Source organism: Choloepus didactylus, chromosome 5 (genome assembly GCF_015220235.1).
Source record: "Choloepus didactylus isolate mChoDid1 chromosome 5, mChoDid1.pri, whole genome shotgun sequence".
In the NCBI taxonomy this organism is placed as follows: Eukaryota; Metazoa; Chordata; class Mammalia; order Pilosa; family Megalonychidae; genus Choloepus; species Choloepus didactylus.
This window is the reverse complement of record NC_051311.1, coordinates 140,284,925-140,304,205: the sequence shown is the minus strand read 5'-3', so window position 1 is coordinate 140,304,205 and position 19,281 is coordinate 140,284,925. Positions and strand designations below refer to the sequence as shown.

The 19,281-nt window shown below is 42.5% G+C and overlaps 1 protein-coding gene across 6 annotated transcripts in view; it reads left to right on the top strand.

The window, feature by feature from the left end:
* Nucleotides 1-7,089: 7,089 nt before the first annotated feature.
* Nucleotides 7,090-19,281, top strand: part of NOD1 (nucleotide binding oligomerization domain containing 1) — a 94,299-nt gene continuing 82,107 nt past the window's right edge. For all 6 annotated transcript variants that reach the window (XR_005217049.1, XR_005217047.1, XR_005217048.1 and 3 more), the window contains exon 1: nucleotides 7,090-7,438. The gene's annotated coding sequence lies outside the window, so the exon portion shown is untranslated. The remainder of the gene's footprint in view (nucleotides 7,439-19,281) is intronic.

Sequence of the window (19,281 nt, the reverse complement as noted above, 5' to 3'; positions counted from 1 at the left end):
TATATTAAAAGGCTAAAGAAGAAAAGTCACATGATCATGTCAATTGATGCAGAAAAGCATTTGACAAAATTCAACACTCATCCATGATAAAAACTTTCAGAAAAATAGGAAGAGAGGAGAACTTCATCAACTTGATAAACAACATCTACAAAATACCCACATCTAGCATTATCTGTAATAGTAAAGGACTGTGTGTTTTTCCCTCCACAACTGGAGGGCAAGGATGTCTGTTCTCACCATTCTTAAGTGGAAAAAGGCATGACAAGGAAATAAAGGTTGTATCAGTCAGAAAGGAAGAATTAAAACTGACCCTGTTTACAGACGATGATATGATTATGTAGAAAATCAAGGAATCATGTGCATGTGTGCACGTGTGCACACACACACACACAAATCTAGAACCAATAAGCAAGTTCAGCAAGACTACAGGATACAAGATAAACATACAAAAATCAATTGTATTCCTATATACTAGCAGTGAACACAAGGACACTAGAATTAAAAATAAAATTCCATTTACAATTGTTTTTCTAAGATACGAAATTAGTATAAATCTTACAACACATATGCAGGACTTGTATGGTGAAAACTACAAAATAAAGATGAAGGAAATCAAAGATCTAAATATATGGAAAGATAATGTTAATGGATTGGAAGACTCAGCATAGCAAATACGCCACTTCTCCCCAAATTGATATACAGGTTTATCCCAATTCCTACCAAGATCCCAGTAAGACATTTTGTAGAAATAGACATGATTTTTCTAACATTTATATGAAAAGGGAAATAATCTAGATTGGGTTCAGCAACTTTGAAAAAGAACAAAATGGGAGAAATCATTTTACCAGATTTCAAGACTGTAGTATTGATGGAGGGATAGACACACAGATCAATGGAACAGAACTGAGAACCCAGAAAGAGACTCATGCAAATATGCCCAAGAAATTTTTGGCAAAGATGCAAAAGCAACTGAGGAGAACAAATGGTTCTAAGAGCAACAACTGGATATCCATGGGAAAAAAAATCCAATTAGACAACTAGGAAATGGGCAAGTGACATGAATAAGCAGGTGAAAAGATGTTCAACATCATTATTCATCAGGAAAATAGGAAAATGCAAATTAAAACCACAATGAGACATCATTACACATCTATCAGAATGGCTAGAATAAAAAATTGTGACAGCACAAAATCCTGGTGAGGATGCTGAGAAACTGGATCACTCATCCATTGCTGGTGGGAATGTAAAATGGTACAGCCACTCTGGAAAAGAGGTTGGCAGTTACTAAAAATTCAACAATCATATGGCCCAACAATTGCCCCCTGGGCATTTATCCTAGAGAGAGGAACATTTATGTTCACACAGAAACTGTACATGAATATTCATAGCAACTTTATTCAAAATAGCCCCAAACTAGAAATAACCTATATGTCCTTCAACGGGTAAGTAGTTAAACAAACTGTGGTAATCCATACCATGGAATACTATTCTGCCATGAAAAAGAAAGACCAATTGATACATACAGTGACCTGGATTAATCTCCAAAGAATTATGCTGAGTTAAAAAAAAATCCAATCCCAAAGTGCTACATACTGTAGGATTCCAAATATATAACATTCTTGAAATGACAAAATTATAGAAATGGAGAACAGATTAATGGTTGCCAGGGGTTAAGGAGAGGATGGGAGTGGGTAGAAAGTAGATGTGGCTATAAAGGACAACATGAGGGATCTCAGTGGTGATGGGGTGATGGAAATGTTCTGTATCTTTGCTGTATCAACGTCCATGTCCTGGTAGTGATACTGTGCTGTGGTTTTGCAAGATGTTACCATTAGGGGAAACTGGCAGAAGGGTTCACAGGATTTCTCTGCATTATTTCTCACAACTGCATGTGAATTTACAATTATCTCAAAATAAGAAGTTTAATTAAAACCAAACAAAAAATAGCTGAACTATTTTTAAAAAATAAAACAATGGAATCAGCAAACAACAAGAGACTATTAAAAATGACTAGGAATGGAGAACATCTTCTTGACCAAAAAGAGGATGTGAAAGGAAATGAAATAAGCTTCACTGGCAGAGAGATTCCAAAAGGAGCCAAGAGGTCATTCTGGTGGGCACTCTTACGCACAATATGGACAACCCTTTTTAGGTTCTACAGAATTGGAATAGCTAGAGTAAATACCTGAAACTATCAAACTACAATCCAGAACCCATGAATCTTGAAGATGATTGTATGAAAATGTAGCTTATGAGGGTGACAATGTGATTGGGAAAGCCATATGGACCACACTCCCCTTTGTCTAGGTTATGCTTGGATGAGTAGAAAAATGGGGGAAGGAAAAACAAACAAACAAAAAAAAACAATGACAAAACAACACAAAAGAAAAGGCACCCAGTGTTCTTTTTTACTTTAATTGTCTTTTTCACTTTAATTTTTATTGTTATTATTTTTTGTGTGTGGTAATGAAAGTGTCAAAAATTAATTTTGGTAATGAATGCACAACTATATAATGGTAGTGTAAACAATTGAATGTACGCTTTGTTTTGTATGACTGCATGGTATGTGAATATATCTCAATAAAATTAATTTAAAAAAAATGAGCAGGAATTGGTCCCTGGAGCTTTGGGTGCCTGTGTGGCACCTGGGCCTCAGAGCCAGAGTTCAGCAGCTGTGAGTGTTGGCATTGCCCCATGAATCAACTGCTAAAGAGGCTGAAAAGGAGATCAGACTTCGATTGGAGATATGAATGAAATGGACTTGATTGAGATTGGGGTAGATCCGACTAAAGGGTACAGGATGATACTAACCATGTTTTAAAACTTTGACTTCTGTGTGGGAGCAAAGGAAGAGATGGTTATATGGTGCAAAATCTATATTTTCTGTAGCACACTATATAATTTAACTTGTATGGTAAGTGTATTACTTAGGGCTCTCCTTGGAAACAGAAACAATGAGAGATGTCTCTTATTATCAAATTGTAAAAGTGACTCACGCAACTGCGGGAGGGCACGAGTCCAAATTCTGCAGAGCCGTCAACAAGCTGTCAACTCCAAGGAAGACGTCCGACGAACTCCTCGGGAAACGAACCGACAACTTTGACGAACTCCTCAGGAAACGAACCAGCAACTTTGACGAACTCCTCAGGAAACGAACCAGCAACTTTGACGAACTCCTCAGGAAACGAACTGGCAACTTCAACGAGCTCCCCAGGAAAAGCTTCACTGAGCAGCTGAAGAAGAAGTGAAGGTTTCTCTAACCGTCCGGCTTGTAAGCCTCCAACTGATCACCCGGACCAAATCCAGCCAATTGCATTCTCTCACTGTGGAAGCACGCCCCTTGATGAATCATCAGTCAGCTGCAGTCAATTGACTGATGATCCGACAAACCAGCCTGTTGGTTTATTAACCAGCCTCAAATAGCCTCACAGCAATCGTCAGGCCAGTGCCCGCTTGACCAGACAGCTAGGCCACCTAGCCAAGTTGACACATGAACCCAACCATCACAGTCAGTTTACTCAAATGTCATAATTACATGGAACCTTGACTCTAGGGAGTGAGACCTTGTTGTTTGTACAGGTTAGCTTGAAGCCCCAAAACAACCCAGAGTAATTTGGGCAGAGAATTAAAAGTACTTACAAAGCTCCCTTGAGGGACTGTGGAAAAATGTGGAGTTATTAAACTTACCCATCTGGGGAATTCCTGATATTCTTGCAAGCATTGGGGACCACCAGCTTAGTAGGCTGAGCCCTCAGTCTCTGGGCTGGCCCTTACAAAGCTTGATACTGCAAAGGAGAGGCTAACCCTACTCGTAATTGTGTCTAAGAGTCATCCCCAGAGGGCCTCTTTTATTGCTCAGATGTGGCCTCTCTCTCTAAGCCAACTTGGCAGGTAAACTCACTGCCCGCCCCACTACGTGGGACATGACTCCTGCAGGTATAAATCTCCCTGGCAATGTGGAATGTGACTCCAGGAATGAGCCTGGACCCTGCATCATGTGATTCAGAAAGCCTTTTGGACCAAAAAGGGGAAGAGAATTGAAACAAAATAAAGTTTCAATGGCTGAGAGATCTCAAATGGAGTTGAAAGGTCATTCTGGAGGTAACTCTTATGCATTCTATAAATATCCCTTTTTAGTTTTTAGTTTATTAGAATAGTTAGAAGGAAATATCTGAAATTGTTGAATTGCAATCCAGTATCCTTGATTTTTGAAGACGATAGTATAACTATATAGCTTATATGGTGTGACAGTGTGATTGTGAAAACCTTGTGGCTCATTCCCTTAACCCAGTGCATGGCAAATGAGTAGAAAAAATGGGGACAAAAAGTAAATGAATAATATGAAGGAGGGGAATATGGGATGTTTTGAGTGTTCTTTTTAATTTTATTTTTATTCTTATTTTTATTTTTGGAGAAATGAAAATGTTCAAAAATTGTGGTGATAAATGCACAAGTATATGATGATACTGTGAACAATTTTTTTATACTTGGATGGTTGCATGGTATGTGACTATATTTCAATTTAAAAAAAATGGGAGGAGGGGTATGGGATGCTTTGAGTATTCTCTTGTACTTTTATTTTGTTCCATTTTTATTTTTTGGAGCGATGAAAATGTTCAAAAATTGATTGTAGTGTTGAATGCACAACTATATGATGAAACTGTGAACAGTGGTACACTTTGGATGATTGTATGGTATGTGAATATATTTCAATAAAATTACATTAAAAAAGAATGACCAGGAAGAGCAAGCAGGACATCCAGTTTCTGAGCAGGGATCTTGGTGCACGAAGAGAGAGAAAATTCAAAATGGGAGAGGTTGAGAAGGGCAAGATTTATTCAGAAGCATGCCCAGTGCCACACTGCGGAAAAGGGAGGCAAGCACCAGAGTGGGCCAAATCAGCATGCTCTGTTTGGATGAAAGACAGGTAGGCCCTTGGATTCTCTTACACAGATGGGGAGAAGAGACACTGATGGAGTATTTGGAGAATCCCAAGAAGTCTATCCCTGCAACAAAAATGATCTTTGCTGGCATTAAGAAGGCAGAAAGGGCAGACTTGATAGCTTATCTCAAAAAATCTTCTAATGAGTAATAGTTGGCCACTGTATTATTTATTCCAAAACAGAAATGTCTTGACACTGTTTAACAAGTACCATATTTAAATTGCTCTCATACCAAAAATTCAGATCATGAATGGCTGATAGGATATTTTTGTTGGACAGCCCTGAGTTAAATAAGATTGGCTTATACTTAAATGAATATGATCAAGCTTTTTGAATTTTGACAGTAATTCTGGTTCGGCAAGTGTTATTACTTGTTCCCCCTTCTAAAGATTTAATTGGATTTGGAGGTTGAATTATTAATGTTCAACTTTTCACCAAGATGGTGAATGTCAACTCACAACCTATAGGAGATTGGTTTTATATTTAGATTTATGTAACTGGTTTTATGACTATATTTAAATACCAGGGAAAACCCTTCATTGTCTCATAGACTAGAACAAGTCTCACCTGTGTTTCAATTGGTGCTCCTCAGCCTGTTTAAAGGCAGGTGCTGAAAATAAGGTAGCCATGTCCACTTTATCTTTTTGGTCTTAACTGTGTCAGTCTAATTAAAATTCCCTGCATTTGAAATGTTGCCTTTTAATTAACAAAAAGTATTTTGGTGTGGTTTATGTATAATTCCAAATAAAGAATGCTGAACACTTCTCACATAAAAAAAAGTAATCAGGAAAACTAGAAATGGAACAAAAAAACTTTTAAAAAGTAAATACATTATTGTTGAAATTAAGAATTTAAATGAAAGGTATATTGTTTCCTATCGCTGCTGTAACAAATTACCACAAATTTAATGACAAAACAACACATTTATTATCTTGCAGTTCTGCAAGACAGAAGTCTGAAATGGGTTTCACTGGGCTAAAATCAAAATGTCGGCAGGCTGCGTTCCTTCTGAAATTTCTAGGGGAGACTTCTTCCTTTTCCAGCTTCTAGAGACCACCCTCAATTCTTGGCCGCTTCCTCTAACTTTAAAGCCAACAATGTTGGCAGAACCCTTCTCAGGCTGCCATCTCTCTGGGTTTCTCCTTCTGCCTCCCTCTTCCACTTAAAAGGATCCTTTTGATTACATTAGGCCCACCTGGATAACCTAGGGTATGTCCCCATCTCAAGGTCATCTGATTAGTGACCTAAATTCCCCTTTGCTGTGTTACCTAAATAGTCACGGGTGCCATGGTTAGGACATGGACATCTTGGGGGGTGGTGATTATCCTACTACAGATGGGTTAAACAGAAGATTAAAACCTCTAGAAAATAAATAGATGAATTGAAAAGCAGAACTGAAGAAATTACTCCAATGCAGCTAGGGAAACAAGGATAGGGAAAATATGAGAGATCAAATGACATGGAAGATAAAATTCAGAACCCTAGAAGAGAAAAATATTAAAAAAAATTTTTTTTAGCAGAGGTTCATATAAGGGTAATCTGGAGGAATTTGTATCTTAGATTCTTCATTTTGGTGTTTACAGGTTTGCACATTGCATCCCAACAATTTTATATTTGCCAAGTTTCACTTCTGAGTCATGGACATACTTTCACTTTCTCAGAAAGCTGTCTTTGATGGGAATTTTAATATTATGAGAGCATATGTGGTAATATGATTGAATATGAGGTAACACCTAACTTCTTAAGTGTGTTAAGTAACAACTTTTCAATGCCTTATGTAGACTTTCCCCATTTAAAACTTTAAAAAGTGTATTGGGAAATTCACTAGCACATTAAAAATTTCCTTTACGAGTCATTTCGGCATAATGTACAGAATATAAAATGAACGCTGTCAAGAACAAATTAAGAGGGGAAGAGACCCTTAGATTTTAAAAAGTATAAATTGAAGCATATGCTCTTAGTGAAAAGTTTGATTAACTCGAGCTCGTTTCCATCCGAGAATATCACGCTTTAACATTGGCTTTGGTTGCTGGCGCTGGGTTGGCACTTCTGAGGGGACGGGCCTGCGCTGACCCCTCGGCGAACTCTCGAGCCTGCCCACACGCCCCTGCGCGCCGCCTCCGCCGCGCGTACTCGGGCAGGGGGTGCCCTTTAGGGCCGCCGGAGGCAACTGTCTGCGCGCTCGCCGCGTCCCCGAGATTCCCCCACCCGGCCGGGACAGCGGGACCCGGTCTCATCCTCGCAACCGCCTCGGCCTCTCACCGCAGCTCGCCGAGGCTCGGGGGCGCGGCCCGAGAGGCGCGGCCGCGGCTGCCATCGGGACCAGTTCCCGTTCCGGGCCGGCCAGGCACCCGCTCAGGCCCTGCCCCTCGCGCAGCTGCGGGCGCGGCGTGCTCCCCGGCCACGGCGTTCCCGGGCCACGAAGCGCTCCTCGTCAGGTGCGCTTCCCGGCGCTGTCCCTTCCAGCTGCTGGTGTCCTGGAACCTGGTGGCCAAGTAAGTCCCAGCGACTGGGGGTTCGCGCGGAGCAGACGTTTCCCGGGGTCCCGGGGCGCTGGGAGCTAGGAGGCGCGGGGTTGGGGGGCGGGATGCTGCGAGCCCGCGGAACGCAACACTGCTGTGGAAGAGCTTGGGTGGAACGCGCCGGAGAAACCGCGGAGTTTTCGAAGTGCAGCGCAAGTTCAGGGAGATGAACTTCAGCGCAAGCGAATCTGTCTGCTCTTGTTTGAAGCACGGGTTCTCAGTCCTGGCGGCACCACCGTAGAATCACCTGGGGCGCGAGCCAGACCAATTCCATCAGTCTCTCCGGTGGGTCCCAGATCTCTGTACAGCTCGCTGCTGTTTCCACTGTGCAGCCAGGTGATCCAAGGGTGACCACCAAAAGAAGGTGGATATACAGGGCAGAGGCCTGCAGACGGGCCGGGCACTGCCAGAGATCTTAGTTCAAAGGGTTGGAGGATGGACTTCCCTCCGATTTCGTGAGACGCAGAGAAGGAATGAAGCGGTGCTTCGCGGCGTCCCCCGAAAATCGCTTTAGAAGAGCCTCGAATGTGCCCAGTCTTTAGGAACATTGTAAATAACGTCAAGAATGACGGATTACAATGCCACGTTGGTTCTACATTTTGAGAAGTGCCCCTGTCGGCTTTTGAAATTAGGTCGGGAGAAGCCAGTAAACCCCTGGCCTTGTGTCTGCTTCAAGCATGAAGCCAGAAGATTGGCATGCCAGAGCTGGGCTTTTCCCTCCTTCTAAAAGCCCCCTGTTTAGGATTTCCCATGTCCAGGGAACAGAACTCTACTGTGGATGTTAGAGAGGAGTGGGTTTCACAGGATGGCCCTGCTTCCTGCTGTTTTCACCAGAGGTGGATGCTGGGCAGGTAGCTGGGATCTGGGCAAGAGGGGCCACTGGGCTAGGGACAGATTGCTACTACATGTGCCAGGCAGCTATAAAACAAACAACAGCAGAGAGGTAGGAGAAGAGGGAACTTTTCAAAGGGTCTAAGAAGAGTAGTTTTTATTTTTGTGGAATGGAGAAATAAAGTCAAGCTTTGGAGCCTGTCAAACCTGGGCCCAAATGCTGACTCTGTCACATCTGTGATTAGTGCCTTGGGCAGGTGACTTGTCCTCTTTGAGCCCCTGTTTTCTTCCCTGTAAAATGGGAATGAAAATAGTAACTCTCTCTTGGTGCTAAGATGGTTAAAAGAATGTGTCAAATGGCTGGCAGGCCTAGGCTCCATCAGAGGTGGTTGTCAGCCATGCTAGTGGTGATGAATGTCTAAAGTTGTTCATTTCCTCAGCCACTGAGGGAGAGTGCTTGTTCAGAGCTCCACCTGCCTGCCCTTTCCTGCCCTGCTGCCCCGTAGGGGAGAGTTCCCTGCTCCTTCCCCCTCACTCCTCGGTGATGAGAGGTCTGGGATCTCAGGCCACTGGCTTTTTCTTTTCTCAGCCTTCAGAGGGCTGATTAATGGTTCTGGAATATGGTTTCACCCCATGTGACGGGATGGGTTTCTTGATGAAAGAAATTTGTATTTAAAAAAAAAAAAAATGGGTTCCAGGAATGCTGGGTTGTCTTTAGGGTCTCAGAGTTGATGTGGACACACACATGGGTCTCCTGTGGGCGGCATCTTCAAACCAGGCCCCTGCCATTCCTTCTTTGCTCCTGACTCTTAGAAGCGTGAGATTGTCCTTCTGCAGTGAGCAGGGACAGTCAGGAACCTGGGGCTGGGGTAACCCAAATCCTACAATTGCTGATGCTCCATCTCAGCTGACCCGCCTTCTGTGTAACCTGATCCGGAGTGGTGTTTTAATTTTTGTTGCTCAGCAGCAGATGGGTGTTCCGTGGTCACTGATGGTCAGTAAGGTGCTCGGTCATTTTGATCGTAATAGCAGCACTGTTTAGATTAGACAATATAAACAGTGAGGTAGTGTAGGTATAAAGATCAAGTGTTTTTAAAGTGATATTTGCTCAAATGAGAATATCGTCTTGTCTCTTACCAAAAGAAAAGTGTTCAATATTTGTTTAAAATCTAAACAAACCTAGAATTTGAGGTTTGTTATTAGCTTTTCCCATGATTTTTTTTTGGGGGGGGGAGTGGGGGTGGTTTAGGCAAGATGAAGGAATTGGAAAAGCTGAAATTTGTAATCGTGCTGAATTTGTGTCATTCAGAAGTTGTAAGTATTTCCTAAGTTTTGGGAGGTACTGTTATTTTCCTCCAAGTTTTCAGAAGCACTGTTTCCTTTTGGCTTTTGGAGAAAGTCAGTAGCATGTCACACAAAGGGCCCCCTTTCATCCTATCACTAAGGTCTGAACTTGTTTCTAGGAAACCCCATTTTGGCTCTTCAAATGCTCACTGAGGGCGTTTCTTCCAAACCTTGACTCCTTTAGTGAGAGTTAAGTAGTCACTTTCCATTTCAATTAATTATTTTTACCCAGTGCTACGAAGTTTGTCAAAGCAAGACTTCTTGGCTTGAATTCTTGTTGAAGCAGGTGTTTTCTTTACAACGGCCACAGGTTAACCTGTGGGCAGAGACTACGATGCAGGAATGTTCAAGGCAAGCTTGCCACCACCCGTGCCCTTCGCCATCCTTCCAGCCTGGGAGCCCCTGGACCAGCTTACACAGAGGGCTGGGGATGCTGTCCTGTGAGGCAATCTTACCTTGGCCCTCTGATGGGGCAGAGTTCCCTAGTGAATAACGCACATCTTCAGAGTCAGCAAGGCAATTTTCATTGTCTTACACTTTGTTAAAATCAACAGGTTACTCTCTAGTAAACTGCCTCTTTGGAATTTGTTTTGCTGAATAGTCATTTTCCTGTAAATTATAGAAAACTGTAGTTTAAAGGACTAAAAAGTAGCTCAGTGTAAGGATCCAGTAATTGCAAAGTTAGCGCCAGGTTTGGGTAGGTTGATATTTTAATAAAACATGAAATTCACCACACTTAAAGGTTTGTTTCAGAATGTTGATGGATAAACCTTCCCTTCCTGTTGTATCATGGCCTTGTATAAGTAAGCGTCAGAAGGATTGGGAGCATGTGGTGACTTCGTAGATATTTTCAGAGCCACATGGGAGACTGGGCAGGTCAGTCACATGTTGGTAACAAAAACCTTTACATGGTGGAGAAGCTGTAAGCAGATGATGATTTTCTTGGGAGGATATTTGTGATGTTATAATTCCCAAAAGGTTAAAGGTTTAATAACTAAGAACTTCCTGTGCTTCATTTGAACACATTTCCAAATTGCTGCCTATGACCCCCAAACCGAACCTCCTAGAAGAACTTGGGTGGAAAGTTAGGGTTTTCTTTGAGGACATCCTAACTCCTTACCAGTGATGAAAGTGGCCCTCTTCATTGAGAAGGCCGTTCATGAACTGTTTAATAAGACCACAGCTTTATCATTGGTATGAAATCAAGCATGTTGATTATTTTAAGTGGAGTTATGAGATCTAGATAAATACCAGACAGGCAGGACTTAAAAGGAAGAAACTTTGGGTTTCAGAGTCTGTCAGAACTAGGATCAAGCCCTTAGTCTGTTCCTTAACTTACTGTGTGACCTTGGTCAAGATATTTAACTTCTCTGAACCTTTGTTTCCTCCTTTGTAAAATAATTAAAATTATTTCCTTATAGGGTTATTTTAAGGATTTGATGAGCTAATGAACCAAAAGTGCTTAGCGCACTGTCAGGCTTTCAATAAATGGTAATCACTGTGATGATAATAATTATGATACTTATTTGGGTTGAGGGCCGGGCGTACTGTCTCCTAGCTGTGTGACTTTGGAGAAGTTCCTTAATCCTCAAGAGCCTCAGTTTTTGTATCTGTAAAATGGAGATAACTCTACCTATTTGGTTTGAGGCTTTAATTAGATTAAATGAAAAAAATGATTCACCTGGCCTGGTAGACCCTAGATAATAATAGCAAACACTTTCTGTGAACCGGCACTGGTCTAGATGCTTTAAGTACTTTTTAAGCTCATTTAATCTTTCTAGCAACCCTATGAGGTAGTTATCGTGTTCCCCATTTTGCAGATGAGACAGCTGAGGCTCAGTGAGATTAAATAACTGACTGAAAGTCAAACAGATGGTAAGGCTGTACCTAGGATTTGCATGGGATAAAGAGTTCCTAAGGCTGATGGGGCTGCTCAGTGAGTGCTCCTTCCTCCTCCCTCCTCCGTCTTCCCTCCTGCAATTGATGAGCTGATATGCTCACATTCTTTGCAGAGCTGTATTTCTGGAATCAGAGCTCCAGTTGAAAATGTTTAAACCTCATCAATGATTAGAGTGGTTGATCTAATATCAACTGAAAAAGGATAAACCCTGATACTGGTATTGACTGACATTGTTAGAGTAGAATATGTGTTTGTTTATTGTCATTCTTAGTGCACTGAGATTGTTGGCCGGGGTGTCATAAAACCTGCCAGGTGTGCGGGGTATTTGGGAAGACAGAAACCTTCCCTGGAAGTCCACAGAATTGGGGGTTCACATGTACAGCGACAGTATTTAAAACATTTTATTGAAAGTGGGGTGGCATGTCCAGGTGTGCCACCATTTCAGATCTTACTTGCCTGTCTCCCTCTCCCTTCCGCCCCTGGTGGCTTTTGCCTCTTCTGGTGCTCCGGCCATCTGCCAAAGAGAACTGGGCCAGTGGAACTCGGGGCCCAGAAAAGCAAATTCTCAACTGAGTGAGTTGTGGATGCTTTAACATTTCTGATAATAAGGTGGTAATTGTTTTCCTGGCTTTCCCAGGGGTGTGAAGTGCTTCGCTGGCTCCCCAGTCTGGTGTTGAAGGCTATTAGAAAGCTATGTGTAGTTCTTGGTTCCTTCTGGCTCTTTGGGGCTTCAATTCTTCAAAACAGTAGTTGGATAAATATTATCAGAAAACCTTCCTGGTGCCAGGTGTCTACTAAGTATTTGGGATACAGCATGAATGAAACAGACCCAGTCCCTGCCCAAATGGAGTTTGTAGGCCATGGGGGAGTGAGGTGGCAGATAAACACGCAAGTAAATACATAATTGTAAACTGTGGTAAGTGCTTCAAGTGACAGGACATAGATCATCAGAGGAGCTCAGTAGGATTGGGAGTCTCCGATTGCCTGTCCAAGAAAGAGACTTTCCAACTAGGACTTGGGAGATGAGGCTTTGGAGCACTCCAGACACAGGGAACAGTGTGTTTGAAGACCCAGAGGAGGCAGAGAACTGGGCATGGTGAGTGCTTGAGAGGCCAGAGTGGTGAATTCAGGGGGTGGGGTGGGGGCAGAGAAGAGAAGCTGGACAGTGTGCAGGGTGCAGACCAAGCAGAGCCTTCTGAGTGGGGTAGGGATTTGGAATTAAGTGGGAAGCCATTAAGTAGTTTTACCTTTATTTTCCCTTTCAGCGATTGTATTAGACAGCCCCTTAGGATCAAATTCCCAGGTATGTATGGCTGAACCCTGCAGTAGTTTCGCATCCCAGCCTCCTGCTGACTTTGCGTCGTACGTGTTCAAGTGGGGTTAGTAAGTCTCCAGCGAAGCCTGTTGGCCAGCAGTCAGCAGAGCATTTATTTGCTCAATGCCAAGTTTCAGCTCAAGCTTCTGTGGTGACTAATATTCTTTGTTCTTTTGAAGTGTCTCTCATTGGAGAAACCTCAAACACTCTCTGTGTCAGACCTAAATCCCATCTCTGTGTGTCTCTTAGCTTCTGAATCTGCTACCTATGTAGCACTTTCTTCTGCATAAGCACTTAAACCCACTTACCAAGTTCCTGAAACTGGGTTTCTGATGCAAGGCTCTGCTCTTTTCTGTTGGCTTTTTTTATTAAGGTGTTTTCATCAGCTGGCCCCTTCTATGTCAGATATGAATACCAAGCAGGGTGGTTTTGGAACTTTGTTTTTCAAAACATGGATAAACCAGGAAAATGTCCATCGACAATTGCTTATCAACCCCTTTGGCACTGTGGGGCATCATCACAAAGCAGCAGGTGTAATGCAAAGGCCCTGCTTTGGAAATTGAGGGTGGTGCCCTGGTTAAACTTTTTAAGGTAGTGGCTAATACTGCCTTAGGGCAATAGAAATGCTAGTGCCTGCAAATCTGAATTCAGTCACTAATAAATCTACCCACTGACATTCCCTGAGTCTTGAGTTGTGTAGATGCACATATTCATTCAGTGAGCACTATTTAAGTGCCTCTATTAAGCAGTAAGTTGTGCCAGAATCATGCACTCTGTAATTTTTTGCCTAGTGTCTCCTGTGTGCTGGGGATACAGGGACAAGCAAGATGGACCCCATTCCTTGTAGTCAAATGCAAGGCCTTGATGAGCCACACAGACCTAGACCCCATCTCCTTGGTCATGACAAGTGCGTGCTCTGTGACTTGTTTAGTTCTGAACACTGTGTATGTATTAAGTCATTTAATCCTCACAGCATTACTATGAGGTAGATGCTGTTGTTACCTGCATTTTACAGGTGAGGAAGCTGAAACACAGAGGGGTAGAGTTAATTTGTCCAAATCACACAGCTAATGATTGGAACGGTATAGCCTGGCTTTACAGTTTTTGCCCTTCACTGGCATCTCTGTGAAGGGAGAATAGTCAGTTTAGGGAAAAAAGCCCCCCATCCTTTGAGAGGTGGCAGTGCCTGCGTGGCTGGGGTTTAAACTAGATGGTACTTTTGCATGAGAGAGAAACATAGGAATAGGGATAGGGAGAGGCATAGACAGACAGACAAGAGTTATTGAGAGAGCCTGAGACAGACTGACTTTTGTATCTGTTTTGAAATTGTGAGAGATTAAGTAAGTGTTTTCAGAACCTTAAAATAAATGAGTGTTAATGGAGCTTAAAATCTTCAAATAATAGTTGTAGCTTTATCCATCTGCTAAGTTGTTTCCAGATGGGGCTGTCAGGGATTTTCTGGTGTGGCAGAAGCATTCAGGACTGGGCTTCTTTTCCAGGTTAAGTTTCTTAAGGAATTAAAAACAAACAAGAAGAACGAATATATATTTTTAAAAGCCCACATAAGATAGGGTTCCGTGTAGACCCGTTACAGAATGGTGGCTGGGACTTATCTAGTTTCTAAAGCCTGGAAGCAGAATTTAGCTGATGTTTTTGTGGGTCACACAGCAGCAAAAGTAGGACCCAGTTTGTTTTGACTAATTTTGTATGCTCTCTGTGCAGCTCTACCAAAATTGTATAAACGTGTGCTTGGTCATAGCTTCATGTTACTGTTGAGATAGGTTCATCTACCCACATCATTTGTGGGCACCTTGAAGAAGGGTGCACATCATCACTTTATCCCAGAATACCCATATGGTTCATATTAACAAATACGGTATAGTTATCTTCATCACTTGTAAAACTGGTCTGAGGAGGCTGTGGAGTATGCCCTCCAAAATGAATCTTATTCAAGAAAGAAGTAGTTTCCCAAAGGAGAATCCAGGTCTTGCCTCAGCATTCATGGAAGTTTGTTGTTCAGGTTCTCATGGGGTTTATGATCAGGGTTGGCAAAACCTATCCTGACATTTTGCAGTCTGGGTAATATCATCTCTGAGGTATGCAGATACCAACCTGAAGTAGGAAAGGAATGGTGGCTTAATTTTAACTTATCTTAAATCTTCATTCAGTAAATAAATACCAACTATCCACTCCTCCAGGACAGTGGTGGACAGAATGTTTTAGAAGCTCATGCTGTGTTTGGCAGGTTGTAGCTTTGCTAGAGGTGGGCACTGTATTTGCTGAGTTAGACTTTAGTGATAGGATGTGCTTTTAACATGAATGGGGAAATAATCTAAAATGATTTCTTTGGTAGTGATGACAGTTTGGGTGAGGACCAGATACTGCGTGGGAAACATCGCTTCAAGAACATCCATCTGCTGCTGAGCAATAAAAATTAAAACACCATTCTGGATCAGAATGTTACACAGAAGGCAGCTGAGCTGGTACTGTTTTAAAGGATTCAGGAAATTGTGTTACAGGAAAGGAAGGGGAAATACAAGAGAAAAGAAGTGATGAAACATTTGATAATTGTAGAGCATTTCCTAGATATTGTAATGCTCGAGGAATGTGATTTTAAAAACGTGCTTAAGTTTTGTTGACTCTCTTGCTCTGTACTGTTTTTACGGAGGTTGATTTTTTATGTTGAGCTCTTTATTGTCAAATCAACAACTCATGGTGTTTTGATGGCCTTCTACCAAATTGAAAACAAAATATAACTTTCCCCACCTATAGACTTATCAGATATACTAGTATATTGTATTAAACCAGGAAGAGCTTTTCATTTTTGTTCATGTTTGCAAAAAGAATCAACTTCTCACCTAATCTTGTTTGGTTTTAATGAACTCCGATTTACTTTAAAGGGGCATTGTCTTTGTCTCGTAAGCATTTTCTTTCTCGGGGGATGGACTCTTTGAATTGGAAGCTAGAGTTCCTTGGAACACGTTGTGTGCTGCGAATGTTGCATTGACTTGCCTCAAGATGTCCTGAGATGCTCAGGTGATTAAAAAGACTAAAATGAATTTTAGTTATGTAAGTATAAAGAATACATTCGTCCTGTAAAAAAATTAAGACATTACGGATAATGTACCACTCCAATCCTGTTGTCCTTCCCGTTCTTTCCAGAAATGATCTTTATATTCTCATATTGTGTGCTTTCTTCCAAATCATTTTCTTTGCATTTAGATCCATAGATATATGCCTGTGTAAACATAAAGAGAGATGTGTGTGTTAGTAGGGCAGATGGTATGGGCAATTTTTTAAATGATATTGTACTCTATTACTTTCTGCAACTTGCATTTTTCAAGTGATGATTTGTCTTGAAGATCTGCTTTATGGTAGTTCATATAGCTCCCTTGTGTTTGTTTTCATTGCTGATAATGTCTGTTTCACTTTAAATGATACTTACCTAATGATTCTGAGATAAATGAATGATGTGGACTGGGCTGAGATGGTTCTGGTTCTGGATGGGAGCCAGTAGCTGGATGGAATGAGGCAACAGGATCTGGGGTCTTGACCTAAGGGAGAGCAAGGAGATGCTGTAACCTCTGCACAAATCAAGGGTATGCATGGCTTAGTTGTCTGCCTGTACTTCTGCCTTTTTCCCCTTGGAGAAATTGGTATTTCCTTAACAGATTACTTCCAAGTTTGAGGTAGGCTGGGAATGATGCTTTACTTTAACTTATCTTAACTCTCAATTCAAAAAACTCTCAGTTTTATGATATCTGATTAAATTAAAGTGGTTTAACTTTGCTAAGAGTAGTTCTTTAATGCAGTTGGTTTCTGGCTTATAGAAACTGTGCTGTCTTTGGAAGGGAGGGAGAGGGCTGTGGGAGCATCCTGGACCAGGAATGTCGATAGTTCCTGCTCTGCTTCCGAGAACCTGTCAGGCCCTGACAGCTCCTGTCACCCCTCTAGGCCTCAATCCTAAGTGCTCAATGCTTTTCTCATCCAAAGTTATTGTATCAGTCAGGTTGGGGTTAAGTTGTGCCACAATAACAGATAATTCTGAAGCTGCAAGTATTTATTTCTTGCTCACACTCCATGTCCATCCTGACTTGGCAAGAAGCTGTGCTCGCTGTGGTTCACTCGTGGGTCCAGCCTGATGGAGCAGCTGCTGTCTTGAGTGTGGCTGATGATAGTGCCAGAAGGAAAAAAGAGAGTGATGAATTTGCAAGGATAAATTACGCATCATGCCTGAAGTTTCCAGCCGACAGCGACTTGTCTGCTTCTGTTCATATTTCATGAGCAAGAGCAAGTAATTTCAAGGAAGCAGGGAGAAGTTTAATTGTTCCAAGTACCAAGGAGAAGAATCCAAACTGTTTAATGAACAGCATACTTCTGCCGCTTTGTTTTTCGAGGAAAACCTATAGTCAATAAAGTCATACCCTTTAAGCCAACTCTTTCTGTTTATAAAATCATGACCTTTTCCTTTTGCCTCCAAGTTGGAGAGAGCAGCAACCTATTTGAATATCACATTTCAAGAAGTGAACAGAGCTGGGGGAGGGGAGGTCAACACAGGAGCAGTGGCCGGTGGTACTGGGCCAGATTCCATAGAACCTGGACGCCAGCAAAGCTTGTCTTTTTTGAGAGACTTATTTGTGTTTGTTTTCCACCTATATGCTGCAAGTAGCAGCAGCAGCAGCAATACTTGTAAAATGGCCTGATTGCATAGAGCTCCCTGCTTAAAAAACTTTGGGTTTTTAATTAAGTTAGCATTTACTACGTTGTTAAAGAATATTTTAAGGAAAAAGGCTCAGATTTGTTAGGAATCTTATCAACTGGTATTTCCACATCAATTTGCAACAGCTGTGCCATTTATTTTGAAACATACAAAGGAAGAGTGAATAATGATTGCCAACATTTCCAACAATCAGGTGGCTAAGAGAAGAGTGAAATCACGAGGCCAGTGTGGAGTATGGGAAATGATTTTCTTGTGGTTGCTGTTCTTGATCTAGCCTCCCATATGTTGGAATGGAGGCCGAATTCTGTCTCCTTGTCTTGGGATTAAATGTTCATATTCTAAATATTTCATATTCATACTGTCAGCAGGGTGACCTCTGAGCTCTGGCATGCCGGAATGATTTTTGCACAGAACAGACCTCCTGCTAATCAGACCGTGTTCGCTAGTTGTTTTGTTGTTTGTTTGTTTTTCAGTCTGCAGGAAACAGGGGCACATTAAAGTTACCTCTGTTCTTGGGCAGGATGGGGGGTATCGTAGGATACATGGGAAGGAGGGAGGAAACAGGGAAGCAACTTCCATGGCCACCCTGACCTATCACCCCCCAGCGGGGGGCAGCTCAAGCCCACAACTCACCTGGGGTGGATTATTGGGCCTCGATATCTCTGGCATCCCACAAACTCCCTAAGAGGGGGGCTGTGATCGGTTCTCCCTTCCCATTCCACTGTGGAGAGCTCCTCTGTGGCTGGGGAGACTGAATCCTAGGAAGCCCTCTGGAGAGCTACATACCCACCACACTTGTAATTTCTTGCCCCGTGTCTGCTCTGCTAGACTGTAAACTTTGTGAGGGTAGCAGGCTACTCCACCTCGGTGTGCCTCAGTTTCCCCACTGTAAATCGGCTTGTAACAATGACATTTGCCACTCACAGGCATACTGAAGATTAAGCGAGATAATACGGAAGGGTAAACGAGATGATGATTCTTGAGTATTTACTCTGTGCTAGCCCTGGTCTAGGCACTTGGCATATATTAACTCATTTAATCCTTAAAACACTGTCACTTTGAGGAAATAAGACCCAAGAGGGGTCGTAACTTTCAGGGAGTTGTGGAGTCAGGATTTGAACTCAGCCAGGCTGGCTCAGAGTCCACGTGTTTAACCCCCGTGTTATTCTGCCTCTCACAGTGTGTGTAAAGTAGTCAGACCAGTGCTGGTTCCCTGGAAAAGCACTTAATCTGTGTGAGCCATTACCCTCCTGTGCCCTGCTGGGACAAGTTCTCACAGAACCTCTGCGGAAGGAATGAGTCTGAGGCTGTGGCATCCTGTGCGCCTCCCAGCACTCCCTCCCCCACGCCCCCCTGGCTGCCACTCCTCGGGCTCACGGTGGTGGTAGGATGTTATTGTGTAACTTTTGGCAGCTGGTGAAGGCTGCTGGGCCAGGCATCCAGATTCGCCATGGTTGAGGCAAGGCAGGGCAGGTTCAAGGGCTGGTGTTGGCTCTTTATCAAGGAAGGTGCTACCGTGTGGCATTATCTTTGATTCTCTGATGGGTGCATGGAATTTCTCAGGTGCAGGGCTTTCAAATAGCAAAGAGGGGAGTAGGGTGCATTATTAGTTTTCTTTACAAAATAAAAGCCAGGTAAATCAAAGCATTCTGCTTTCCAGAAGCCAGGTCAGTCCAAAACAGCTTCTCCAGATCAAAAGAGCTTGG